The sequence below is a fragment of the Lissotriton helveticus genome, chromosome 6 (assembly GCF_964261635.1).
Source record: "Lissotriton helveticus chromosome 6, aLisHel1.1, whole genome shotgun sequence".
Classification (NCBI taxonomy): Eukaryota; Metazoa; Chordata; class Amphibia; order Caudata; family Salamandridae; genus Lissotriton; species Lissotriton helveticus.
This window is the reverse complement of record NC_136067.1, coordinates 748,894,876-748,911,882: the sequence shown is the minus strand read 5'-3', so window position 1 is coordinate 748,911,882 and position 17,007 is coordinate 748,894,876.

The window sequence follows — 17,007 nt, the reverse complement described above, 5'->3', positions numbered from 1 at the left end:
AAAAGTAACACTTAATACTAGGGCAAAAGAATTTGATGCACTGTCATTTGGCGGCTTACAATTCATAAAAAGCAAACAAATTTAAAAGAGAGAATTGCTTGTGCAAAAACACAGTCCAAATGGATAAGTCGCTAGTCAGTAACATAAATATGATAAAATGCGACTGGTTGTAAAGCATTTTCGTTTTTTTTTTTTGTGTTATCAAAATTCAGGCTAAAATACAGCTTAACCCCTTCGACGCTCATGACGAGCTGGGCTCGTCATGAGGTAGCCTCCTCGCACGCTCATGACGAGCCCAGCTCGTCATGAAACATGGGAATGAGTAAATCCCAGCGTACGGGCGGAATTCCGCCCGCACTAAAGAGGTTAAATTAGACAGCTAGACAGGGGAGAACAGGGGTTACTGGTCCTACCGCCTTAATCGTGAAGGTGCTGTATGCATGCCGAATGTAGATTGTGAAGGCAATATTTAGAGCTGTATTTTCGGGGCACAGGGAGGTGATGATTGCCTGTCTACAAGTCCGAACGCCCAACCTGTTCCAGTCTGCTTTAAGATTGCGTCTACGTTGGGACATGAGGGCGGGACATAAGCAGGTCACGTGCTCTAGTGTTTCGATTGCCTTGCCGCACCCTCTGCATGTTACATCTTCCATGGAGCACAGCCATGTAGGCAAATGTTTTAAGAATCGCCAAACCCCCAGTCTAATGGCCAGAAAACTGCGTTTTAAATGCAGTGAATAGGTACAGGAGAGATAGGTGGCGGGGGATATGCGTCCATAGGAATTCATGACTGACCAAGCGTGACTGTGTTTAGAGAGGTGCGCTTTGTCAATAATGAGTGAGCACATTCTAACACTTTTTTTAATACAGGTTTTGAATACGGTCGTGCTGGGGTTGAGGGCCCATAGGTCGCCCGCCGACATTTCACGAATAGAGTCTGTGAAGAGGCGGCCATACGAGCCCCCTGGATTTTTCTGGCTGATCTCAGACCAAGCTAAGGACTCTAAAGTGCCTGTATCTGCTTTTCTAAGTTTGTGACAGAGATTTAAGAATGTGCCAGTATTGGAGGCCTCATAATTTAGTAAGCCCAGTTCTAGCCTGATCTGGGCAGCAGAAGCAGATTGGGGCAAGTGGAGGACTTTTTTATAGATCTTGGTCACAAGTTGGTTTAAGGTTGTATTTAGTTTGCCCCTAAATATCTCTATGCCATACGCTAAAGTAGGCCCACTTTTTGCTCTCAGGATTTCCAGTAGGAATGAGAGTGTTGGGCCGGACAACTCTTTAGCGAGCTTAGATAAAGTGACTTGTAGGGTTGTAGCTTTTGCTGCGACCTCGTCACGCTGTTTGGAAAAGTTACCCCTAGAGTCAAAATGAACCCCCAGGTATTTGTATGTGCGTCCTGTTGTTAAGCTTTTGTTGTTATAGGACCACACACCACCACAGTTACGTTTTCTCCCGAAGGTCACCACTTGGGTTTTCTTTAAGTTTACCTCGAGTTGGTTCTTAATTGTGTAGCTGTGTAGCTTGTCCAAAAGCCTTTTTATGCCCAACCCGTGTAAGACTAAAGAGAACCAGGTCGTCGGCATAGAGAAGATTGCTTATTGCAGAGCCTCCGATCTTGGGGGGGTGACTATTTATTTTGTTAAGTGTGACCGACAGATCTGCTATAAACAGGTTGAAGAGCAGGGGGGCCAGCACGCATCCCTGTTTGACACCTCTAGAAGTAAAAAATTTCAGTGAGAGATGTGTGCCAGTCCCCAACTTCAAATGGACCCATGTGTGTGAGTACAGTTGGATTATCGCGTTTAGAAGTTTTTCTGGAATCCCCCATTTTTTTAGTTTTTCCCATAGCGCTGCCCTTGGGACCCGATCAAACGCGGCTTTGAAGTCAACAAAACAACAGTACACAGACCTGGAAGATGAAAGCGATTTGTCAATGATTAAAGACAATGTGAATAGATTGGTCATGGTCCCTGAGTTGGCCTTGAAGCCTGTTTGGTTCATTGGTATCAGTTCTCGAAGGTCCGCCCATGCCTTCAGCTCCTTCAGTAGAATTCCTGCATAATGCTTGGCCTCGATGTCAAGGAGGGCAATTAATCTGTAATTGCTTGGGGTGGCACGGCAGCCTGATTTGTGAATTGGGTGGATTATTGCCCCACGCCAGGAATCCGGAACAGTTGAAGTTCTCAGTGCAAAGTTGAACAAGTTGGTTAGGTGCCCCGACCAAAGAGCTATGTTAGATTTGAACAAACTCTGGGGTAAGCCGTTCGGGCCCGGGGCCCCATCTGATCTTGCTTTTGACACTGCCTTGGTGACCATTTCTTGAGTGATCCGGAGATCTTCGCTGCGGGAGTCTGCACAGTTTGTGTTCTTGCGCATGCAGGTGCTTGGGGGAGCTTCTTCCACTATAGGTAAGTGCTTTCCTGTTGGCGCAGTGTTCTCCGGGGACCTAAAGTGTTCAGTCAGGAAGGCAGCCCAGTCTGATTCCTGTATGTTTGCTGACCCGGCGTTTGATGGCCCTGAATTAGAGCGATTCATTAAGGCCCAGAATTTTCTCGTATTACGTTTTTTGCTTTCCCAAAGAAGTTTGGCCCAAAAATGATTTTGATGCCGTCGTTTGTCTTTTTGTGCGGCCATTCTGAATTGATTTTGTGCTGATTTGTACTCGTGCCTGAGATCGTTGTTTCCTGGATTTTTTGTAAGTGCCCGCAAGGCGTTGTTCCTGGCTTTCTTAAGCGCCCTTGAATGGATTGAGAGTGAAAACTGCCGGATGGAACTAGTGTTATGCTGATTCTGTTTGGTGGGAAAAAGTGTGACCAATTGTGAGCAGAGTGTCGTCCATACGGCAATCGGTGAGGTCGTCTGGTCTGTGTCGCCGTTGATTAGAGCCAGGCTTGCCTTCGTGATGTTGGGGCTTATATCGTCGCTCCATCTTAGGCGCTTCAGGTTCTCAGTGTAGATCCCAGTACAGGTGGTTAAAGCAGATATATGATACTCTGGTTTTGTGTTGAGGGTGATAACCTGTGGACGGTGATCACTTTCCTGTCGCAGTTGGATGCTAAAGCTGTCCAGATGGTGGAGCAAGGCTGAATTACAGATGGTATAGTCCAAGTAGGATTGCTTATGCCCATTTGACCAGGTCCATTTTGGTGGGATGTCGTCTGACGATCTTCCGTTCATTACCAGGTATCCAGCGCTATAGAATTGCAGCATGCAGAGTTCGCCCAGGGCACAGTAGGCCTGGTTTGGGGGCTTAGATTGAGTTGGCACCTCAGGTAGTGTAGGTGGAGAAAGCCCGTCGTAGTCAGCCGGCTTGCCCTGGAAGAGATTGGTGTTGAAGTCCCCTGACACGATGCAGTCCGAATCGGGATGGTCCCCGGCGAGATCGCTCATGATTGTAGATAAACGTGCCAGGTGGACCTTTTTTGTGCGTGTACTTGGATTGATGTAAACATTGAGAAGTAGGAGCGAGCGTTGCTTGGACCATGATTTAATTTTAACACCGAGTAACCAATCCTCCTCAAAACTTAGCGGGACAATCGGACCTTTTAAGTTATTTGAAACGTAGATTGACAGGCCCCCTTTTGGATGGCCGTAACGGTGGTCTCTGATTCCTGGTTTCCATAGTTCGATGAACCCCGTGACTGGACTGCTTTGGATAGCCCACGTTTCTTGCAGGGCTATAAGTGTATGCCCGTAAATAAAGGAGTGTGTCTCTAGGTTGGCCATTTTATGCTGGAGGCCGCTGATGTTCCATGAACACAATGTGAAGATGGGATCTGCCTTAGTACTTGTTGCGGTAGCAGGTCGTGATGGTTGGGGGCTTGCTTGTACTTGTGCTTTGTAGTTTTGGTCCGCTGGGAGAACTACCTGCGGTCAGTCTGTTTTACCGCTTGCCAGGACAGCCAGAAGCCATCCCCATCCTTGAGTGTTATCATGGCCAAGTTCCCCGATTGTAAAGCTTGTCTTTGGTTCTGTAGTTCCCAGCGCGTTTTTCAGAATGGAGTACAGTTTGGCTTTAGGCCCTGTTGAGAGGATTTCTACTTTTGTTACTGCGCCTGGCTGTTTTAATAGCGCTGTGGGGTAGCCTGGGGTAGAGTAAGGATGGATTCTGATTCCCCAGTCTCGGAAGGTGACTTTATGGTCTAAAAACACACCTGCCCAAGAGGGCGATCTAAATGACACCAGGGTTACCTCGGATGGTTGTGTGCCTCTTGGGGGAAGGAATTCAATCGAGTGTATGTCATCCGATGATAGTGCCTCAAGACTCGGGATGCCTTTTACTAGTTTTATTATATTTGACCTGTTGAGTGTGTCGTGTCTCCCCTTTGATTTGTATTCGGGGACTAATAGGATCGAAGTATATTTTAAATCACTTTTAATCCCCATAGAGCAATGGCTTTGGTTTGCATGGGGGACGTTGTCGGCAGAGGGGCCTAAGTTAAATCCTCGTGGGGATGGAGGCTGATGTCGCAGTCCTGGCCTCCGGGTCTGCCTACTTGGTGGGGAGGTTAGGTTGTGGTTGAGGATTGTTTTTGAAGGGATGATATCGGTGTTTAGTTTTTCCGGCACTGACTGGGGGGGTTGCAGGGCTGATTGGGGTTGTGATGCCAAGCCTGTGCACCTCTGAGTGGAAAGTTCGTTAGGGTGAGGCCTTGGTTTTTCTATGGCAGGCTGTGGCACGGGTCCCGCTATTTGCGCGGGTGCCTCTGTTAGACCAGTTGTCCTATTTGAGTCGTAACCATAATTAGGGGGCTTTTGGCAAGGACTTGGGGGTGAGTCCCCTTTTAAATCACTGTGACTAACATTTGTTGGGGTTGGAGGTGGAGTCGTGGCTTCCTTTTTGGGTGCCGTTAGAAAGACAGGAAATAATTTCGGGGGAGCGGCTGATTGATTTGCTTTTAATTTATTTCTTTGTTTGCGCTGGCGTTTGCGCTCTCTCTTGCTGCGGGGTGGCATGGGGGCAAACGGTGTTTCTAGGTCAGAAGATTCAGGAGCGGCCTGGCTGACCGGCACCCCATGCGCATTAGGGCTGATGTTGTTTACTTGCCCGTTTGAAGTCGAGGCTATGGCCGGCACCGGAGTCCCTGTCGGCATTTGGGATTGGGGAGGTTTTGTTTGATTGCTGCACTGGACTATTTGGAGATCTTGTTCCCCGCTTGCCTGGGGCACTTTTGCGAAGGGTATCAGAGGGATGTCTGATTCTAAGGACAATTTTGCGGGGAATTGCGGTTGGTAGTGAAGGGTTTTGGGTGGACCTCCGTCCTTCAACAGCTTGACCTCGTTTATTACAGTGGATAGGAAATCAGGCAATGAAGAGAGTGAATCGATAATGGGAGAGCAGCAACAAACCGACTGTACCAGTTTTGAGGATGATTGTGCATCTTTGATTAAGATGTTAAGTTTATCTAGTTTGTTATCAATTCCTGCTGTGAATACTGCTAGCGTATTCAAGAGGTCGACCTGCATGACCAATTTGTCAGAGTGGTAATTTAATGCTGTGACTGTCAGTTGGAAGGTTTGAAGTAATTGAGGCCAGAGGCTCGGTGTGATTGGGGCTTCTTGGAGTTGGGAAATTTCGGAGTTGGGTTAAGGTTATTTTGCGGGTTTTTAAAGAAAAAGGACAGGTACAATAGAAGTTGGTCATTTGAGTTGGATTTTTGGGGGGATCTTGATGGGGTTATTGTTGCTGTTAGAGGTGAAAATAAGCATCGTTGGTGACTGGGCGGGACCGGGCTTCCCTTGGAGGGACTGAGGGTATGTAATGGCGGGGGATTGACTGTGTCGTTGAAGAGGACCTGGTGATTTTGCTTGTGAATTTGTGGAAAAATTAGTTGGCGATGAGACGCTGGAGTAGCCTCCTTTAGTACAACGGAGTGTTGAGGAGATGGGGTCGCTGACTGTAATGCAGGGGGGAGTGAATCGTGAGTAGAGGTCGGAGACACTTGGGGGGGGTTGGGAGCAGCCTTCCTCTTGCTTGTTGGGGACGTGAAGTCGCTGAGGCTGTCTCAGAGAGGGTTGGTTGCTTGGGAATGGGTCTACCGGTATCGTCCCTCTATCCTCCCAGGCTGGTCTCTGGTCATTAAAAGCGGACCCGAAGATGTAGACTTCCGGAGCAGAGGCTGGCGTTTTGGTTGTTGTTGTAAACAACATTTGCGGTAGTTGCGTATTTGAGTTTGCCGTTTTTTTTACCGGTAGTCCTGTGATGCGGGGACTCGTAACCTCCACCGGTTGTGGAGGAGAAGTAGTCTTTGGCGTGCCCGGGGCTTTTTTGAAATAGTCCAATAGGGACCGGGGTTTTAGTCCATCCGGGGCTGAAACCTGGGGAAAGAGCTTGCCGTTGTTGGTTAAATGTTGCTTCCCGTTTGGACTCACGAGAGTGGTCTGGGAGGGGCCTTCGTGGATTGTCTCCGGTTTTGACTTCTTCCTTTTTGTTGCTGTGTTGGTTTTTCTTACTCTCCCCGATCTCATTGATTCTGTTGGATTGCAAGGGTCTGCTGGTGGAGGGACCAATGAGGAGGGGGCTTCTACCGGGGCCTCCGGTCCTGCCTTGGAGGTTTCTGCTGGCCCCTGGCTTAGTCGTACGGGACGGAGAGATACCAAGACCCCTGCTGTCTCCCTGGCGGGTTTTCTGGCCTTTACTTGTCTATCTTGTGTCTCGCATCAGGGAAGTCAAATAGCCAAGATGTCCAGTATCTGATGTCCAGCCCAGCCCGGCTCAGCTGCTATTCCTGTTGCTGTGGCGGACGAGTGTTATGGCTGCCCCCGGCTCGCTTTTGCCCCCCCAGTCTCCCTGCCTGAAGCCACCCGGTAACTTAACCGACCACACCAGAGGCACCGTGCCTGACACAGAAACACGCCCCCCCCAATGTGAAAGGTCCGGCCACGTGGAGGGGGGTGTGCGGTCCCACACAGGATGATCTCCGGCGGGTGGAAAACGCCAACCGAGTGCCCGCAGGGCAGGGGGGGTCAGTGGGGAAGGGGTAAGGAGAGTGAGGGGGGCAGTGCCAAAGCCGCAGAACAGGGCGGAGAAGCGGGAGGAATCGCCAGAAGGGACCTGACGGCTGACCTGGCGTCGGGTGGGCTGCCGTGAAAGATACAAGCCTGGCAAAGCAGGACCGGCGGAGCAAGGAGTGGGGGTGGTACCATATGCACCACCCGAGGCTTAGGAGCTGCTTGTAGGTGCTCTTGGGAGACGGAGGGAGGGGGTATCAGGCAGTGATGGGCAGAGAAAGGCAGTGTTAGACCACTAAGCGGATGCCATGCGAACCAGGGTGGAGCTCGGCCGGGGCTTGATTCTGCCTACCAACGGCTGTGTGGACCGCTATGAAGTGCCGCCGCTCCCACCCCTCGACTTACTTGGCCGCCGCTGCAGTCACTGTCACTGCCTCGTTTTGCCTTGCCTGGTTGCCGTTCGCGGCTGTCCCGGTCTGAAATCCGGAGCTTAGAACGCGGCTCCGACAGACCCCCCGCTCCTCGCCACCTCGCCCGCCTGCTCGGCTCGGCTGTCTTCACGGCTGACCACGCCCCCACCACGTCAACACGGCAGTGCGACAGCGAACTCTCCGCTCTCTCACATTTAATATCTGATTCGGCCAGATACTCTGCTACCCTTCAAATTAGGAATTACTCAGCATTCATAATAAGGGCCTAAGTGGTATATGACTTTTTAAATGAAAGACCTAGTCAAATAACGAAATAAACATTTCACACCTGCATCCTACAGTTGATTAACATTAACCTTCCTTCTTTCCGAGGTCATTAAACAGAGGACTGTTACACATAGGTGCATTTTGGAAAAATAAGTTAATGTTATTGTAATCAACCAAGTCGAATGCCGTGCAACTTCTCTCCTGTTCCTTTGGTGCCAAACAGCACTATTTCTGATTTGTAGGCAATTGTGAGACATCCAGGAAGAAAATCTCCTCATGCATTCTCTGAACTTCAGTTTAATCGAGTAGGGATTTGGGGCCCTGGAGATGATCAATTGAGTGTCATTAGCATAAGAGAGGACACCAAATCCACAGGAACGTATTACTTGAGCCAGAGGTGCCACATAGATGTTAAAAAGTACAGAGCTTAGTGAAGGGCCAGGAGAGACTCCTCGGCCCAAAGAGATCAAGCAACACCAGCATGGCTGGACAGCCCTCATGAGAAATGAATGAGAAAAATGGCCGCCGACTGATGAGGAGCTCAAGAAGGAGCTTCGGGGCTCCGGGGCTGGGGATCGCAAAGTGGCAAAGATCCCTTGTTGGTCTGGCATCCTCCACTCAGCAGTTGCCATGGAGTCAGCGGTGAAGAACAGATTCGGAACTGAAGCAGAGAAGTGGTGCAACTCGCAGACGATGCTCTCAGACGGGCCAACCTAGCACTGGGCACAGTGACCAAACCTTGTTACTCACCCTGGTACTCACACGGAGATCCAGGTAGATCCACGCACTGTAGCGCACTGACGAGCCATCGAGAGCTCCGCTCTGGGAGAAGTGGTGATCGGGTGGACCCTAGTTCCACACCGCAAAAGAAGAGATAGGGGCGCAGTTTCCCCAGACGGACCCACGCTTCGCACCACACCAGGAGTGGAGGCAAGTCTCAGATTCCTTGATGGGTGGCCGAACTCGCGGGGACAGCCGAGAGCAGAGTCCGGCACAGACAGCATGAGCATGATCGATATGGTTGATGCTGTGCGCATGGGGTTGAATCGTGGAGATTGACCTTACGGAGATTGCAGCATGGACAGGAGAGGCAGCAAAGACAGCCTGCATCTCCCAGGTGAGAGTGGAATGCCCTTCTGCAGCATGTGCACAGTTAAAGGAAACCCCCTCGCTGCCCAATCGGTCGTAGCCAGTTGCTTGGCAAATTCATTACCCTTTACATATTGAAAACAGACCTTCTCATCCATTTTGAGCTCACAGATATATTTCACAGACAGTCCCTGCAAAAAGGCAGCTATCGGCTCTCCAGGCTAAGAAGCTGGAAATGGAAAGAGGACTGCGCACGGGAGAAAAACAAAGGACTACAGCTACTAGCTGAGCCACTCTCGAGTCTGTATATCTATAGTTTTCAATGATTGACCTGATGGGTTTAGATTAATATAGGGAATTTAATTATTTTCTTAAGCCCTATACAATTTTTCAACTACTTTCTCCCTTAATGGGCATAGACGTGCAGGAATTCGAGGATAGTAAAAGACTCCAACATGGACAACAGCAAGGCTTGTAGATGTGCTGAATAAGCAATAGACTAAAGGATACAGCTTAGTGAGTGTCACTACTGCAGGACCACTCCGAAGTGTTGTATACCTATCTTCAGCATCCACGCACTTCTGACCTGATAGTGCAGCAGCCTGCTAAACACCTCCCAATCACATGGATGGTTCTCTCTGGTCTATAGATACCACAGACAGAGGCATGGAATGCGATGCTGCACGGTACCCCCCTAATGCCGAGATGACCTACCGCTTAATCTTGACGCTGGACTTAATGTCTAAGTGACCCCATCTGAGCAATGGGCCCATTTACTCTTACTTCCTGGGCCCCCACAAGGTATTTCTCTACTACTGCCGATCTGCCAGAACTGTACTGCTTCTTAGCCCCCTGTTACTACCACCCCCCCCCCCCCCCCCGCCCCCACATTCCCTCTATGGCTCTATTGTGGACTTGTTTCTTCTGTATCTGACTATGCAACTGTCACTATTGTAACCTTGCTTGTCCCTGACGGCCGAGACCTGAGCAACATGGCTGATGCCCGGTGTAGCTGCTAGATTGCTATAGAGGAGATCCGCCCTGGCTCACCACCTCGGCTGTCACCTACCCAGCCGGACATTGGGCACTGTTCTCCCTGTCTCTTCGATGCAGCCATAGCTAATGTAACCTTGTTTTTCCCTGACCGCTGATACCTGAGCAAGATGGCTGATGCCCGGTGGAGCTGCTAGACAGCTATAGAGGAGATCTGCCATGGCTCACCACCTCAGCCGTCACCTACCCAGCCGGACTTTGGGCACTGTTCTCACCGTCTCCCCGCCCTGTCTCCTTCCTCCCCCTCCCTTCAACAAATTACTGTAACATTGTTGTTTTGCCTATGTTTTACTATGCTCTGGTAACGGATGTAATTTGTAACTTGAAATGCTACGATTCCTCATGTGAAGCCCTCTGATACCTTCGGGTCTAGCCAGCACTACATAAAAACTCTTCAAAAAAAAAAAATCAAGGTTGAGTCTTATGGCATCAAGTACCCCCATCAGCGTTGTTTCAGTGCAATGAAAGGCTCTGAACACAGATTGTGAAGAATCACTCAAAATCGACACAATTTCCATTTTTAACCACATTTAAAAATAAATAGGCTACTGTCTGTATTTATCTGTAAAAATCAGTAAAAATGAAAAAAAGGGAACTTTATAAGTAATGGGTGTAGCTTTGGGTGTTCCCACGCAGCACCCATGGAACAAGAGACATCTCCAGATTTACGAGAAATCGTAAATCTAGAGATGCGTCTGAATTCTACTCCACCCTAGAGGTGGCATAGCGAGGTGCAATGAAGAGAAATGTTTTCATTTCTCCTTGTTTTCTCCTCTGCAGCATGCAGCATGCATTGAAAGAGGAAAATGCTTGTCGTGATAGTTTTTGTATGGAAGGTGCACCTTCCTGCACAAAAAGAATCTTCCCACAACGCAGGCATCCTTGCACCATGGTGCAAGGGTGCCTGCACCAGAGCATGGCAGCAGTTTGTGCGACAGTGCAGGAGAAAGCACAGAGATGCAACATATTCTTGTAAATATGGTGCATCCCTGTGCTTCGGAAGTGCTGCAGCATGGCGTAGCCAAAGGGCTTGCCTTGCCACCCTGCGGCACTTCCTTGTAGATCTGCCGCCAAGTCTCTGAAATGGAAGTCAAAATCCACAAAGGTTGCAAGCTGTATCCACTGAAGTCTTCTCAGAGCCAGAGAGTTGCTGGACATTGTCCCACTGAAGCTGTTGGTTTTAGTGGGAAACTCTCTGAGTGAAAGAAATTCACAGCCAACCTGTTGGGTGGAAACTTTTTGTGCTGTTCACCAGTCAAGATTTCTACCTTCGGACTTAGTCAATTAATGGACCTCACCAAACTTCCCCTGGAGGAAGCCTGAAGCTATATCTATAAAAATGTCTTGAAAATTGTACATCTTTGTGGTGAGGGCCCAATGACACTCTAAAGGTCTTGAACGTTCAAAGCTTTTTTAAGTTCCAACTTTACTAGGTTTCTAGAGCAGCTAATCTTGGTAACTTTTAAAACTATTACAAAGCTGCCCCAACCAGGGGGAAGGCTTCTCTGTGCACTGCTCTGGAAGACTAGGTAGTCTTATTCTCTTTTGTGAGTTTAATAAAGTTCAATACATTCAATCATGGTCGATTTCAGAATCTTTTTTTATTCTGAGTTCAACTCATTATCTTCATGGTTGTATTCAATTATCCGTTTCATCACAGTTTCAATATTGCCATAATATGATCCTCCCTGCTCGCTATTCCCAATGCATTTCGGTCTTCGTGTCAGCCCTTCGTCAGGGGATTACTCTACAAGTAAAGAAAGTATGCATCCATGAATGATTTTCCTCTCAGGTAAGGCTTCGTGTCAGCCCTTCGCCAGGGGTTTACTCTACAAGTAAAGAAAGTATGCATCCATGAATGATTTTACTCTCAGGTAAGGCTGGTGCGCAATGCGCTGTTAAAATCGGTGATACGGGTTACAGTGTACGTCCATGCCATGACGTGTCCTACTCAGATTGAGTTGGTGTCTAAAACATGCTCCTTATCACAAACTATAATCAAGAATTTGTGCTTCAGTGACAAACAAGAGGCTGGGTGCTTACGATTTGTGTAACTACTTCGTGCATGTGTTAATCTCTAAGTGAGGTTAAAATGTGAGTTTTATCCAATGCTCGGTTTTAAACTAGGCAGAGCATGTGAATATGTGCGCCATATTAATCAATCGAGCTATAGAGTATAACAGTGAGTGTCACTCACGTGAATTACGATGTCTCCGAGGAACCTAAAAAATCAATGTATATGCATATCGTTCCAAAAGTACTAACGGTATGAACGCTGTGTAGGTCCTCATGTGAGGTACTTACTGAAATGCAAAAGATCTCCGCAGTGTGACCGCGTTGCCGTCTAACTCGTAGCGTGATGAGCAGTGTCAGGAAGTAAAGCGTGTTGTTAAAACCGACGGGCGGTTTGTGCGAGACACTAAAAAAGGACTGTGTTACTAGCTTGGAAACGGTCGCCATATTGGAATGGTGCGTGGTGAATAATGGGTTAGTCAACAAGTGGACGAATGTGCACTGGTCAGTAACGTGGTGGTAATAGGTGATGTAGTAATGTCATAAAGAAAATGATCACATGGCCATTATACTAAAATGTAGAAAACAACGTAGAACCACGTTAAACAAACTCTGATATTATGACATAGCAGCATGATGATAGAACATATTACAGATAACATAGAAATTCCATCCTATCATTCAACCCGTTCGGTTGTATCGTGGCCATGTATCGGATCCAATAGTTCTCACGTTTCAGGAGGGTGTTCTTATTGTTCCTAGTATGTTTGATCTGTTCCAAAACAAGATATTTCAACTGTGCCACCGTGTGTTGATTCTCAAGGAAGTGTGCTGCGACTGTGGACTTCATGTTTTTAGTCCGGATGTTACTCTTGTGTTCGAGTATGCACAATCGTATTTTCCTCTCAGTGTGTCCTATGTAGCATAAGCCACATGGGCATTTTAACATATAAATGACATTTGAAGAATTACAAGTGGCATTGACTTTCAATCTAATTTTGTGTCCTTTCATAGGGTGGTTGGTGTAGTTCCCGGGTATAATGTTATGGCAGTTGCTGCAATTGTAACAAGGCAAAAGTCCTTTATGTGTCTCGGTTTGTTGCTGATCGTAAGGTCTCGTGAGGATTTCTTTGAGGTTGCGTCCTCTGGTATATGCAAAAATAGGATGTTGTGCGAATGCACCTTGGAAGTCAGGTTCAGTACTCAACAGTGGCCAGTGTTTCAATATAATTCTCCTGAACTGGTTGCTGATAACGGAGTATAGGGATACCACCACCATGCGTGTGTTCTCTGTTTTTGTTTTGACTTGGAGTAGGTCTTTGCGGTTAATCTTCTTGCAGCGGAGGGCCGCTTTGTACTTTTAAGACTCCCATGATCTCAGGAACATCATTGAGAGACTTAGACTCACTCCAGTCCAGTTCCAGTTGCCTCTGATCACCTTGGTGTTTCAATAAAAAGGCCTCTTGCAGTTTTTTGTGCCCACTTAGCCATACAGGAGGTCAGTCAACTAGACCTTGGAATCCACTAATTAGTCCTGGGTACAAGTGGGAACTTGTGCAGACCCTTCGATTCTCCACACAGGTCACAAAATTAGGTCCAGTCCTTTTATGATCTTCCGCAGACCCAGACAGTATACTGATGCGCAGAGGGTGAGGTACCCGCATTATATTTTTCACTATCTAGTTGGTGAGGGTGAGTCCTAAAGACTACCTAACCAATGTGAAAAACCTTACTAGAAGCAAGACTTTCTAGGTTTGCAGCACATCAAGTGTGCCTTTCAGCAAATCATACTACACTGTACCAACAGAGGCAAATTGAACATTACAGAAACTGCACCAGAAGGGAGCCTGTGAACTAGCCAAAGGTGTATTTATGGAAATAAGCAGTCCCATCCTCCTTAGCTCCTTCCACTGGGCTGGTGCTAGACTGGCTGCAGAGCACTTATAAAACAAAAGGTTTATTTATCCAGGTATTCCTTTACACTTAGCTATGAATTGGCAGTCCTTCCCATATCCGTATCAATTAAATTAAGTTCCTGGGGCCACCCAAGCTATTCAATATGAGCTGGTATCTGTCACATACCTCACACCCAGGTCACACACAAGTCTTATTGCTCATGCTTGGGAACAATTTTCACACCTCAAGGGGAATTACTGGCAGGGTAATCTGCCTGCAGGCTAATGCTAAATAGCCCAGTAGAGAGGCTCAAGAGGGCAAAGCATTAAAAACAGTGTTTTAATTATCTACATAGATATCCAGTGTTAGCAGGCTTATTATTTTTGTCTAAACTTCATTTATTCTCATAGGACAACTTCAGCCCATTATAGGCAAAATAGCTTTTGGGGGCTAATCACTGTTTGTTCTTGCCAACATTCAAGTCTTGCACGTATCACTTTTAAATCCTAGGGGCCAGATGTACAAACAGTATTTTAGTAGTCTGTGACTAATATATGTCAATACTTCGTGAACTAAAACAACGCATGCTTTTACAACGTTGTTTTTAGTTCTTAAGTACCATTACAATGCACTTTTTTAGAACACATGGCATTACTTAACAAGTGCTTTGAAATGCATATAAAATGTATTTTCCACGGATCCCAATTCCCTGCATACTTTTACAATACATTTTCATTTAAATAACCCCCCAATACTATGCTAATTTCTACATCCATTAACACTACCCTACATAACACATACTCCACAACACTACCCAAACCCCTCACACACCTCCCCCAGCACGACCCTCCCCCTTCCCCCAATCTGGTCCCAACATGCAAACACTACCCTGCACGACCCCCCAACACTACCCTAAACCCTAAAACACTACCCGTAACTACATCAAAAACACAACACTACCCTATATACTAAAACACTACCCCCCACTTCCCCATTCCAGTCCCTTCAATCAAACACTAGGCTGCACGACACACCCAACACTACCCTAATCCCTTAAACACTGCTCTACACTACACAAACACCACAACACTACCCTAAACCCTAAAACGCTACCCCCTGCACTACCCTCCCCTTTTCCCCAGTCCAGTCCCTACAGTCACACTACCCTACATAACACCCAACAGTACCCGAAACCCTAAAACACTACCCTACACTACACAAACCACATCACTACCCTAAACCCTAAAACACTACCCCCTTGCACGACCCTACCTGATCCCCAGTCCTGTCCCTACACCCAAACACTACTCTGCACAATACCCCAGACACTACCCTAAACCCTAAAACACTACCCTACACTACACAAACACCAACACACTACCCTAAACCCTAAAACACTACTCCCTGCACGACACTCCCCCGACCACCAGTCCTGTCCGTACACCCAAACACTACCCTGCACGACCCCCGACACTACCCATAATCCAAAAACACTACTCCTTAAACACTACAACACTACCCTTATTCCTAAAAGAGTACCCCCTGCACGACCCACCCCTTACCCTAAACCCTTAAAGACGACACAGCCGCTCTTACCTCTCTCTTCTCTAGTTCCTCTCTTCTCCTTCCTACATCATCAGAGGGGCGGTGATCGGTGCACATCATTGTGAGGAAACGGAAGAGCCTGTTTCCTCACAACGATGTGGCTCGAATTACAACGCTTGCGTTGTAACAGCGCATGCGATGTAATAACATGAGTAGTAAAGCCTACGAGTTGTTACAGCACATGCATTGTTACGCTTGCGTTATAACGGTATGCAGTGTAATAGCCTTGTACTAACGGCTGTTCACCGTTTGCGACTCTCGCTATTAGGAAGGGGCATCCCTTCCTATTAGCGAGTCACAATGGAATGTACTATTTTTTTTTTGTCCTCATTTGCCATAACCTCTTTCCATAAAGAAAAGCCGACCACCATGCGTGTCCTACCTTGAGAGACAGACACATCTTTTATCTCTAATGTCCCCACTTACCCAGACACGATTTATTTGTTGGCGGAAGACCAAATCACAAAGATGGATCAGAGGGGGGGATGGGCGAAGACCTTATTACTCCATCAAGGGTGTTTCACCTGAAGGACCCATAATTTCGTTTCGGAGGGGGCAACGTCCCAAGGTCCCTGGAGTATAGTAGGCATAATCATAGGACCCGGGGGAAAAAAAAACCCCGGGACTCCTATCTCCAGTGAACCAACAAGTCCCAAAAAGCCAGCCAAGTCTACCTTCGAGGTTTCATATAACGACATTAGCCAGGCTGCATGCGATGGAGCATTAGGATCCACCCAATATTTGCAGATTTGTCGTCTTGCCAAGATAATGGAGTAAAAGAGGAGGGTCTTTGCTTGACCGGTTACACTTTCATCTAACCCAAAGATTATTAATGGAAGAGTGATGTTCAATGATGTGTTTAATAAAGACTCCAGGGTAACCTTTACTTCTTCCCAAAAAAGCATAATAGCGGGACAGTCCTTAAACATATGAATGTCTGACACTGCCGCGAGGTTACACTTGTTGTACTTCTTTCCCGGGAGGAATTCTGAGAGCCTTGGGGGGAGAGATAAGCGCGATGTAAAGTAAACAAATGGTTGCGTCTCAGCCAAGCTGGTTTAACTGTTCTGTAAAGGAAAGTGAAGGATCTCATCCATAAATCCTCGCACTGAAAGCCCAATTCATTTCCCCAAAGCTCGTCTGGCAGAGTAAAATCCCCATCGGCCTCCTCCACTATATTCCAATACCAAGTTGCCACCTCTTTACCTCCCTCTCGCATTTCTACCAGCTGTTGTTCCAAATAACTGTGTTTCCTCAGATGAACACCCCTCCTGCCTACTGCTCGCGCCCAACTATCCAACTGAACGAATTTAAATCTGGATAGAGCCGGGCCTACCCTGTCCCGCAACACTTCCCAATCTTGTAACCTCCCATCGGCCAATAACTCTCCTCATCTGGTAATCCCAGCCTCCATTAAGGGGATTGCAAGACTATCCTGCAAGCATGGTGGCTGCCCTGGAGAATCCCACAACAGGGTAACATTTGAAAAATAAGGAAGCCCTACTTTCTTTCTAATCTGCACCCAAGATATAGCGGCCAATTGTAGGGTCTTTAATCTCACTCTCTTGAAAAATTTCTGTTCTCCAAACTTAAATAGAAATCCATCAGGTGGGATTTCCGCACTCGCTAGCCTGGCCCTAAACATTACCCCCATGGATGAGCTTGATGGAGTTTTCAGGAGCATCCTGGAATAAGTCAG